Source organism: Prunus avium, chromosome 3, assembly GCF_965620075.1.
Source record: "Prunus avium chromosome 3, drPruAviu1.hap1.1, whole genome shotgun sequence".
Lineage (NCBI taxonomy): Eukaryota > Viridiplantae > Streptophyta > Magnoliopsida > Rosales > Rosaceae > Prunus > Prunus avium.
In genome coordinates this window covers 38,770,949-38,781,530 of record NC_142286.1, presented here as the reverse complement: position 1 = coordinate 38,781,530, position 10,582 = coordinate 38,770,949, and the positions used below count along the sequence as shown (strand labels likewise).

Below are 10,582 nucleotides of genomic sequence, written 5' to 3'. Positions count from 1 at the left end.
AGGGCTCGTTTGGGAGTGCTTTTGGAACAGCAAAAAGCGCTTCTAAATGGGTGAAAGCACTTCTGTCTTTTAAAAATGGTGTTTGGCAAAAATTGCAAAAGCGTTTTGGGTGAGATCCAAAAGCACTTGGAGTGGTTTTGGAAGAAGCACTTGAGAGGTGCTTCTTCTTAAAAGCGTTGCAAGAGAAAAACAAGAGAAGCACTTGGCTCCCTTTAATGAAACTTTTAAAATACCAAAAATATCCATATTTAAATTTGTAAAATGCCAAAATACTCTTCTCTCTCTTTCTCTCTCCTATTAAAATGCCAAGATGAATGATTCTCTTGTTCTTCGCTCCCAGTATAGGGTCTGGATATTCCATGATTTTCATAGGCATCTCAAATTCAACATCAGCAGCTACATTCAATCCATCACAAAATCAAATAGGAACGAACCAAACACATAAGAACAAGCTTTTCCTTCTTCTTATTAATATTTTTGGTAGCAATTATTGGAGTTTGGCTTACTAGTGGCCGCTTCGTCTTCTTTGACTGAGAAGCCTTGTTTGGCCTAAGCGTGGACCGGAGTTTGGGATCCTGTGAATTTTTATTTTCTATGTTTATTATAATATTTTGGGATTCTTTAAATTTTTTTAAAAGTACTTTTAAAAGCGCTTTTACTGTGTCATCCAAATACTCAACAAAACATCAAAAGCGCTTTTATGTAGTGTAAAAGCACTTTTAAATGTGACATTGAAACGACACACTGCTTCTTTGTAGAAGCGCTACTGACATAAGCACTTTGGAAAGAAACACTCCCAAACGAACCCTCACTCTCAGAAAAGTCATGTCGTGATTAATTTGCGTATCTATAAGTCAAATTTCTTCTCAAACGAGGGCAATTTTGGATGATTTGATAATTTAACCAATCATGATGATCGAAACTTAGCACGACAACTCTCTTATTAAAAAACAAATAGTAAAGTTTTTCTCATTTTGCCGTTACAAAATTCTGATGGAGGATTTGATCATTTGACCCCAAAATATGAAGGGAAGATATACATCTGGAGTCGTTGACCGAGGGATAACACATGTAACAGATGAGGTTAGGAAGTTAGGAGGATGTGAGGTCACAGTCGCAGCGCAGCCAAACAAGCGCCAACAAGCAAAATCTTTTTCTTCATCCTCATCATCATCCATTTTACATTACTCAACTTGAAATTCAAATTGCAGAAAACATAATTGTTTTTTTATTTTTTTATAAACAGCAACAGCTATTATTGCGTTGCTCAATTTCCCCGAAACTTCCATGTGCTGAGACCCCGATTTCTCTCTGATTCTTTCTGATCTCTCAGTCTCATCAGAAGAAAGTAAATATTCCTTTTTAAAATCAAAAGAAAAACCCAGAAAAAGTAGACATAAAGGTTGCCCACTTTCTTAACCAATATTATTTTAATGCCTATCAATAATTTGAATTAGATCCACCTGGTTCAGTTCAGTTTATTTAAAGCAACTCCTGTCGCCACTGCAAGACTTGGGGCCGCTCTTCTTCACCATGCTTCTGACACCTTCTTCTTTGAACACAGGTACGTACGATCGACATCTCTCAACTTCTTGTTGCTTCAATTGCTGCACCCTTGCCTAGTTTGGGATTGCTGTCACTTTTAAAAAAAGTTGCTTCTCCTGTGCTTTGAAAATAATTAGCTGTAAAGTAAAGCAGCTCCATGTTTGGTAAACAATATTTTTAAAGTGCTGTTAGTACAAAAAACAGTGTAAAAGCGTTTGGTAAATTTTAATATAAAATTGTTGTAACTGTGAATAATGACTAAAATAGACATGATGTTAAAAGTGTTATATACTAATCATGTGGTGGTAGTTGTAGTGATGGAGTGGAGGTGGTGGTGGTGATGAAGGTGGAGTTGGTGGTGGTGAGGATGGCAGTTGTAGAGGTGGTGGTGGTGGTGGCAGTGGCAGCATGGTGGTAGTTGTAGTGATGGAGTGGAGGTGGTGGTGGTGATGAAGGTGGAGTTGGTGGTGGTGGGGATGATGGTTGTGGAGGTGGTGGTGGTGGTGGCAGTGGCAACATGGTGGTGGTGTTGGTTGTGGAGGTGGTGGTGGATTTGGAGGAGGTGGTAGTGGTGGTGGTGGTGGTGGTGGTGGTGGTAGTGGTGGTGGTGGTGGTGGAGGAGGAGGTGGTGGTGGAGGTGGTGGATGAGGTGGTGGTGGCGGAGGATGAGGAAGAGGATGTGGTGGTGGTGATGTTGGTTGTGGAGGTGGTGGTGGTGGATTTGGTGGTTTTGGAGGAGGTGGTGGTTGTGGTGGTGGTGGTGGTGGATGAGGTGGTGGTGGTGGAGGATGAGGAAGAGGATGTGGTGGTGGTGGTGATGTTGGTTGTGGAGGTGGTGGTGGATTTGGTGGTTTTGGAGGAGGTTGTGGTTGTTGTGGTGGTGGTGGTGGTGGCGGTCGTTGTGGAGGTGGAGGTGGTGGTGGAGGTGAAGAAGGAGGTGGTGGTGGTGGAGGTGGTGGAGGAGGTGGTGGTTGTGGTGGTGGTGGTGGTGGAGGATGAGGAGGAAGAGGATTTGGTGGCGGTGGTTGTGGAGGTAGTGAATGTGGTGGTGCAAGTGGTGGAGTTGGATGTGAAAGTGGAGGTGGTGTCATTTTTTAAAATGAATGATGGTATTTTGGGAATTAAAAAAATTCATTAAATGTTCATAACTGCTTCTTTTGAAAGCAGCTTTGAAAAGCAATATAGAGCCTGCTTTTAAAAGCTGCTGTCAAAAGGCCATTGCTTTTAAAATAATCGGGATATTTTCTTTTTACCAAACACCTAAAACTGCTTAACTTTAAAGTGAACCAGGTTTTTGGCCAAAAAAAGCAATCCCAAACAGGGCCTTAATATCTCTTTCAAATTTGTAGCTGTTACTTTGCAAGTTTCGAAAATTAGGCTTTTTCTTTGATCGGTACCGGATTTTTACCAGATTAGATCTTCGACAATGTCGCTCTGATTTGGTTCAGGGTATTATATGAATTTGTGTAGTAGTTTTCTTGTTCTTGTTCCTGAATTTATTTTTATTATGACGATTTCAATTTCAATTTCTGCTCTTAACGAGCAAGTAATTGAATTGAAACCCCTTGATTGGATAGGTTTTGTTTTGGTATTTTGGTCGGCTTGGTTGGTCGTCTGTGTAATTTTAGATGGTTGCCTTTTGTGGATGGATCCGTGTAGAAGCCACTTGGCTCCTATTTTATCTGCCAAAGTAGGAAACTTAACAGAGTAGGCAACTTTAAGTCGGTGATGAATGAGTCGTGTCCAACTCCGTTTCTTTGGTCTTTTATTTGTTTTGCAAGCCAATTACGAACTTTCTTGGACCCTTCCATATCCGCAGCCTTTCCTATCTGTATTTCTTTTTAATATATTTTAACTCCTAAAACCCTAAACGACTACCAGAATTGAATTCCAACTTTTCGTTTTCTGGGTTCTATTGTGACTGCCTTGTAGGTGCGGATTTAGACTGGTTTGGTTGATTTTGTGGCCTGCATTGTTGTGAAGGAAGGGAAAGAGGGTTTGCTTGGATTAAAGTTGAGGTTTTTTGTTTCTGTCTTTTTTGATTTTGTGGTTAATAGAGTTGAGTTAATGGGTGGGAGAAGTTCAAAGGAGGGGAGTTTTAGGCAGAATTCATCTTCTCGTTCTACTTCTTCATCGTGGAGCTATCCTCAAGTTCCATCGCCATATGTTCAATCACCATATGCTCAAGAAAGTCAAAGCTATCCACCACCCCAGCAAGCCTATCCAGCACCATCACAGCCTTACTATCCCTCATCGCAGGATTATGGTGGTGGTGCTCGGGCAACTCGTCCTACCTTGGAGAGGAAATATTCAATAATTTTTTGTAGTTACAAATCCCTAGAGGAGGTAAGATTACTACGCTGTATCTTCTGCAAGCTTTCCTTTTTCTGGTTCAAGTTTCTTACCTATCTACCATGGTCAATTATGTTGACTCAACTGCAATCTTTGTAGGTGACTGAAGCTCTTGCACGTGCTGGTCTTTGAGTCTTCCAATCTTATCGTTGGAGATGGCCATCCACTGCCTGCAGTAGCAGAAATTCCAGTGTTGTTTTTGATAGTGGATGAACATGGTATAAATGATTTCCATTCTTCAAAAATGCAAGGAGTTAAATTTGACTTTCAATATATTTTAATATATACTTTTTCAAGTTAATCAGTGACAATCATTGTGAGGATAATTATTGTTGTTCGCAAAAACATTTTTTTTTAAACCCTTTATAATTATTTTTTTATATTACAATCCATATTTTTTTTAATTGTGGTTCGCAAAAACATTTTTCAGACCCTAATCAACACAAGATCAAAAGAATACCTCCTAGTACAGAGGTAGGAAAACAAACTGTAAGCTGGGTGCATCATATATACTCATATCATCAAGCCTTTAGATGAAAGAAGAGTGGAGGTTGGAGTTGAGACTCAAGGTTAGTAGTCTTACGCCTCCCAAATATTAAGGTACTTCATTCTTATTATAAACTACCTTAAAAAAGTTGTGAATTTTTAAGAAGGAAAATCATATCCAATCTCAAAGCAATGGATCTTTTGAAGTTTACTTTGAATGCAATCAAAAAGCAACATCCGAGAACTAAATTGTAGCCAATTACATAATATAAAAGAAAGATATTTAAAAACAGAAGAGTTTGCAGCCAATTCATTGTCATGAGTTTGATACCACACCAATTGTAATGTGCACGCAGACTTTAGTAAAGACACTGCTCCAATCAAAATAGTCAACCTGCAAAGACGAAACAAAAACAAACATTACGCTGTGGAAAACAAACTGTAAAATCCCACCACCAAAAAACTATAAAATTACTACCTGTATATGGAATAGCACCAATCTGATCAACAAACAGATCGACGAAATCAACAGCAACCATTGTGGTGTGCGCAAACACACACGCAGGCGTCCAAATATTCCACGAACTCAAAGAGTCCGGGGAACGGGCGTGGATTAATGAAAAACAAGAGTGCAGCGCTCCCAATCGTCAAATGGGGGAGACACATGGCTTGCAATTTTACTTTAAGTGCACTGAAGTGATCATCATCGAGCACTCTGCCCCTGGCTGAGGCAGAGTACTGCTCGAGAAGATCCACAAGCGATGCAACCCTACACACAAATCAAATATTAAGGCTTCTCCACTGCCTAAACACAAATCTGAAAAGAAAACATGCAACAAACAGAGAAAAGGAAAATTCAGAAAACAACTAAACCACTACCTCTAATTTGTGTAGGGTTGCATCGCTTGTGGATCTTCTCGAGCAGTACTCTGCCTCAGCCAGGGACAGAGTGCTCGATGATGATCACTTCAGTGCACTTAAAGTGAAATTGCAAGCCATGTATCTCCCCCATTTGACGATTGAGAACGTTGCACTCTTGTTTTTCATTAATCCACGCCCGTTCCCCGGACTCTTTGAGTTTGTGAAATATTTGAACGCATGCGTGGGTGTGTTTGCGCACACCACAATGATTGCTGCTGATTTCATCAATCTGTCTGTTGATCAGATTGGTGCTATTCCATATACATGTAGTAATTTTACAATTTTTTGGTGGTGGAATTTTACAGTTTGTTTTCCACAACGTAATATTTGTTTTTGTTTCGTCTTTACAGGTTGACTATTTTGATTGGAGCAGTGTCTTTGCTAAAACCTGCATCTGCGTGCACATTACAATTGGTGTGGTATCCAACTCATGACAATGAATTGGCTGCAAACTATTCTGTTTTTAAATATCTTTCTTTTCTATTATGTAATGCTGTAATTAGCTACAATTTAGTTCTCGTGGATGCTGCTTTTTGATTGCATTCAAAGTAAACTTCAAAAGATCCATTGCTTTGAGATTGGATATGATTTTCCTTCTTAAAAATTCACAACCTCTTTTAAGGTAGTTTACTTTGAATGCAATCAAAATTGTTGGCCCTAAACTTGTTGGCCCGTTTAGAAAAGTTGGCCCAATATTTTTCTTGTAGTAGGCCCACACCTGAGACTGTAAACCCTTGTTGGCCCGTATTGGGCCAAGTCGACCCAGTATTTTTCATGTCATAGGCCGACACCTAAACCCTAAGTCGGCCAAATATTTTTCGTGTTATGGGCCCAACTTTGGGCCCACCGAAACATGAGATCTGTTAGATTATGAAAAAGATGAAATCTTTAACCCTAAAAAATAGCTCTACATGAAAACATAAATATGAATCGGAAAACAGATCTCTAATTCATAAAAAGATGAATTCTTTAACCGGAAAAAATTATCTCTATATGAAAACATAAAATCAAATCGGAGAACAGATCTTTCCCTCAAAGTAAATCATTGGGAAAGATAGATCTCAAAGAACATGAATCATCGGGAAAGATACTCAAAGACTTCATATTTCTCTCATAAACTCTATACATCCGATTATTCAAAAGATAACGAACATGAACTAAAGAAAGAATAAGAAAATGAACATGAACTAAAGAGAGAGAATGTGATGTTAAAATTATCTGAGAACAGATCTCTAATTCATAAAAAGATGAAATCTTTAACCGGAAAAAATTATCTCTATATGAAAACATAAATTCAAATCGAAGAACAGATCTTTCCCTCAAAGTAAATCATTGGGAAAGATAGATCTCAAAGAACATGAATCATCGGGAAAGATACTCAAAGACTTCATATTTCTCTCATAAACTCTATACATCCGATTATTCAAAAGATAACGAACATGAACTAAAGAAAGAATAAGAAAATGAACATGAACTAAAGAGAGAGAATGTGATGTTCAGAGAAAATTATCTGAGAACAGATCTCTAATTCATAAAAAGATGAAATCTTTAACCGGAAAAAATTATCTCTATATGAAAACATAAATTCAAATCGGAGAACAGATCTTTCCCTCAAAGTAAATCATCGGGAAAGATAGATCTCAAAGAACATGAATCATCGGGAAAGATAATGAACATGAACTAAAGAGAGAACAAGAAAACGAACATGAACCAAAGAGAGAACAAGAAAACGAACATGAACTAAAGAGAGAGAACGTGATGTTCGGAGTCAGATAGATGTGTGCTTATATAGTATCAATTAGGGTTTGCCAGAGTTACGAAACTACCCTTTGTCATTTACTATTCTTACTTAAATTCCGGTTCGTCAACACGCGACTCCAACTCGTTTTTCCTATGCATTTGTTATCATCTTGACCGTCCAAATTTATCTAGCGATAAGGAATGTGCCACGTCATTTAACGAATTTTTTAACTTCTTTAAACTCCTTGCACTGTTACAGTCAACAACTCCCTTCCCTCCTCCCTCATCTTCCTCCCTCCCTCCCTCTCACGGACATCCCTTCACCTCTCTCCTCTGCCTCACCAAAACCAAATCAAATTAAGATTGAACCATGACATGCACATGCAGTATGCAACAAATATAAATCTTACATAACAAACCCTAAATTAACCTCTCTCCGTACCCATTTATCTCTCTCTCTCTCTCTCTCTCTCTCTCCGCATTATCACGAAGAAAAGCAAGCCAATAGCGTAAGTTTTTCATTCATCTATCTGTCGAATGCTTAATTCTACTTGCTTTGTGTTTGATATTTTAATCGGCTGAATATACTTCTTTTCCTATTATATTCATTGTTTACGCTACTGATGTAAATACTGGAGCTGTGATTCGCTGCAAAGTTTTTATTGACAAACTTTCCAGAATTCAGATATTTCATAATTCCATTAAGCTTGACTTAGATGGGCTTGCCGCGCTTCGAGTCCGTGCCTTTGATAGTGGTGAATGTACTTTTTGAAATGCTAATTATCACGAGATGTTTGGGGCCATTGAATTCTCAATTTCATTTCTTGGTAGTGCACTCATTGTTGATGCTCTTTTTTCTTTTCTTTTTATTTGAGAGTCAGAGGTAGTCGCCACTCTCTGTGTGTGTTTCAGTAACTGAGCTTCTTGAGAGGCAGAGGTAGTCGGCAGGCGATCTGTGGCTTCAGATCCATTAGCCACACAGAAAAGGAAAGGAAAAAGATGAGGTGTGGTGTTTGGAGAAGGAGACGGGTGTCTGTAGGTATATTGCTTGTTTCTCATAAATAAATAAAACGTTATATAGAGCTTACCTTGAATGTTTATTAGAATGCCCCAGAAGCAGTGCTGTTATGGGAACCTATAATTTTACACAGCAATCATTGGATCCATTCTTCGCAACTCAATGCGCAAGCCTGAGGAGAATGTGGCTCAATTGTCTTCTGGTCAGTTGATACGATACGATTCTCTCTCTCTCTCTCTCTCTCTCTCTTTTCTTCTTGGTTTTTCTTTCTTTTCTCTTTCTTTATTTTCCATTGGAACACCAGTTTGAGAATGCTATCAGTTTGTTTCCTGTCATTAAACTTCAGAGTCAAGACAGTGTTCTTGATTCTTCTGTGTTGTTTTGTGATTTGGGTCATGCTATAATATCGTAGTCAGTTGGCTTTTTAGATTTTGCGCCTTTAGCTCATCGCGGGTATTATAACTGAATGCGATCATGTTCTTGGAGTTTCTTGTTTTCTCAACTTGGGATTTTTGTTTTTCAAATTTACCAGTTACCACCTTCTGTTAACTGGTTTCAATTGAAAATGACATCTTTTCTGAAATCCCAAGTTTCAATCTTTTCTGAAAATATTAAAAATATGGATTAGAACAAGTGTGCAAAAATATACAAGATTGACACTTGTTAAGGGTTTTATACTTTTCAGCTGGGCTTGTCTAGGATCATGACAAAGCTAGCCATAGTTTCAAGGTTACTCACTGCCAGTACCTAAATAGGATAATGAAATGACAGCAGTAAGTATTGGAGAACTCATATGAACACTAAATCTTAGCCAAGCTGTTTACAGTTGCAATGTATTTCTAGGAGAATTGCTTAATGTATTTCTATACTCTATAGTACTGCTTGTGCTTGGGAGAAACTCAGAAATTCTAGGCCTATGACAGCTTGGGCTGATCTGTTTGATGCGAATTAGCAACAATAATGTTGAGGGAGGAGCTTTCCATCCTTTGGTTAGCTAACAAAGGTAAGCAGGCAACTCTTGACAGAATCCTTGTCTAGTACTTACGAGCACTTGTATAGACTCCATAGGCTATTAGATTTTGGGTTTTGTGTCAGGTTTTGCTGGAATCGCATAAGCACTAATTCTTTGATTGCTCCTTTTATGATGATGATGATACATAGTACTCTAGAGTGCACGGTGAATATGGGATCACTCCTGGTCTCATCTTTGTTAATTGGGCAGCTGTGCTGCTCAATGGAAAGGTAAACAAGTGCATTATGTTATGTAGTAAAAAAGCTTTGCCTGGCTGGCTGGGATTGTGGATCATATCTGGAGGTGGAGAAATGACAGGATTTTGGGAATGAGAACAAAGCTTGTCATGGCTGTGCTGTATTCAAGGCTTTGCAAGGCTTTGCATTGTGTCTGTTCTGTTGTGTATGCTACTTAATTAATACTTAATAGTGGAAGTGGTTATTGACGTTGTCGGTTATTTCTGTTTTATTACTTAGACCTTGTACTATATTAAGAAAAGGCACATAATCTCATCATTTGCAATTTGCAATTTGCACGAGAGGGGAATGCATCATGCATCAATTTGCACAACTGACTAGGCTTTTTTGCCTATTAAAGTTACCATACCAACCCAATGGCGACTTTTTTGAATTTACCAATTCCATTCCTGAATCTAATCTCGCATGCATCCCTCAGTTTCATGTCAAAAGATCATCTGAAGAAATCTACATTACAGAGGTAAAGCATGCATTCTTCCAGTATCATTGTTCAAACAATGATATATCCAGTTACTTTGCATTTTTTACTAGTAGGGTTCTTTCTTCTTTTCATTTTCCTTTCCACAATGTGAATTATGATCGTCTTATGAAAGATGTTATTGTATGTCCTATTAATTGCTTCTCTTGTCGAATAATGTTCTTGCATTCTCTGTTTTTCTCTACGTATTTGCTTCCTTTTGGCCCGAATTTCTGCAAATGTCCTTTGTTCTCATCCGATGCTAATGTCTGTCTTGCATTATACTATAGAAATTTCTGTTTTGCTTTATATAGCAGCTTGTTATGTTTTTGGCTATTTTCGTTTCTTATGTGAATTGCAGAGTGATGACATAAAGTTGTCCAATAACCAGTCTGATTACTGGAGAATTTTTCCTGTATCAGATGATGTTGCAATCAAACATGGCTGACAGAATTCTATAATTCTAAAGGCAACTTCACAGGGACGGGATAAATTGACAGCTTCTTTGACTTACTTTAGTGCGCTAAATGAGACGAAGGAGGTAATGATGTGATCTTTAACTTTTTTCCTAGTTCCTGATTTGTTTTTTATGATTCTATTTTAAATTTTGTTCTTATTTTGCTTAAGTTGGTTCGTCTCTGCTTGTAGATTCTCAAGGTTGCACAAGGAGTCATGGTTTGTGACCAAGTCAAGTTTAGTTTGGATAAAAGTGATGCGTCTCCAACCATTTTCCGTTCCTGGGCCCCTGCTATTTATCAGGAGGTTGGTATACTCAATTTCTTTAACTTCAACTC

The 10,582-nt window shown here is 38.3% G+C and overlaps 1 long non-coding RNA gene across 2 annotated transcripts; it reads left to right on the top strand.

The window, feature by feature from the left end:
- The first annotated feature begins 7,559 nt into the window (after positions 1-7,559).
- LOC148296132 (uncharacterized) lies at positions 7,560-10,320 on the top strand. Of its 2 annotated transcripts, XR_015834604.1 has the most exons (4): positions 7,560-8,083; positions 8,149-8,264; positions 8,986-9,065; positions 9,158-9,301. It is a non-coding gene; the product is annotated as an uncharacterized LOC148296132 (long non-coding RNA). The 2 variants fall into 2 exon arrangements; XR_015834603.1 differs by lacking the exons at positions 8,986-9,065; positions 9,158-9,301 and adding an exon at positions 10,211-10,320.
- Positions 10,321-10,582: the final 262 nt, after the last annotated feature.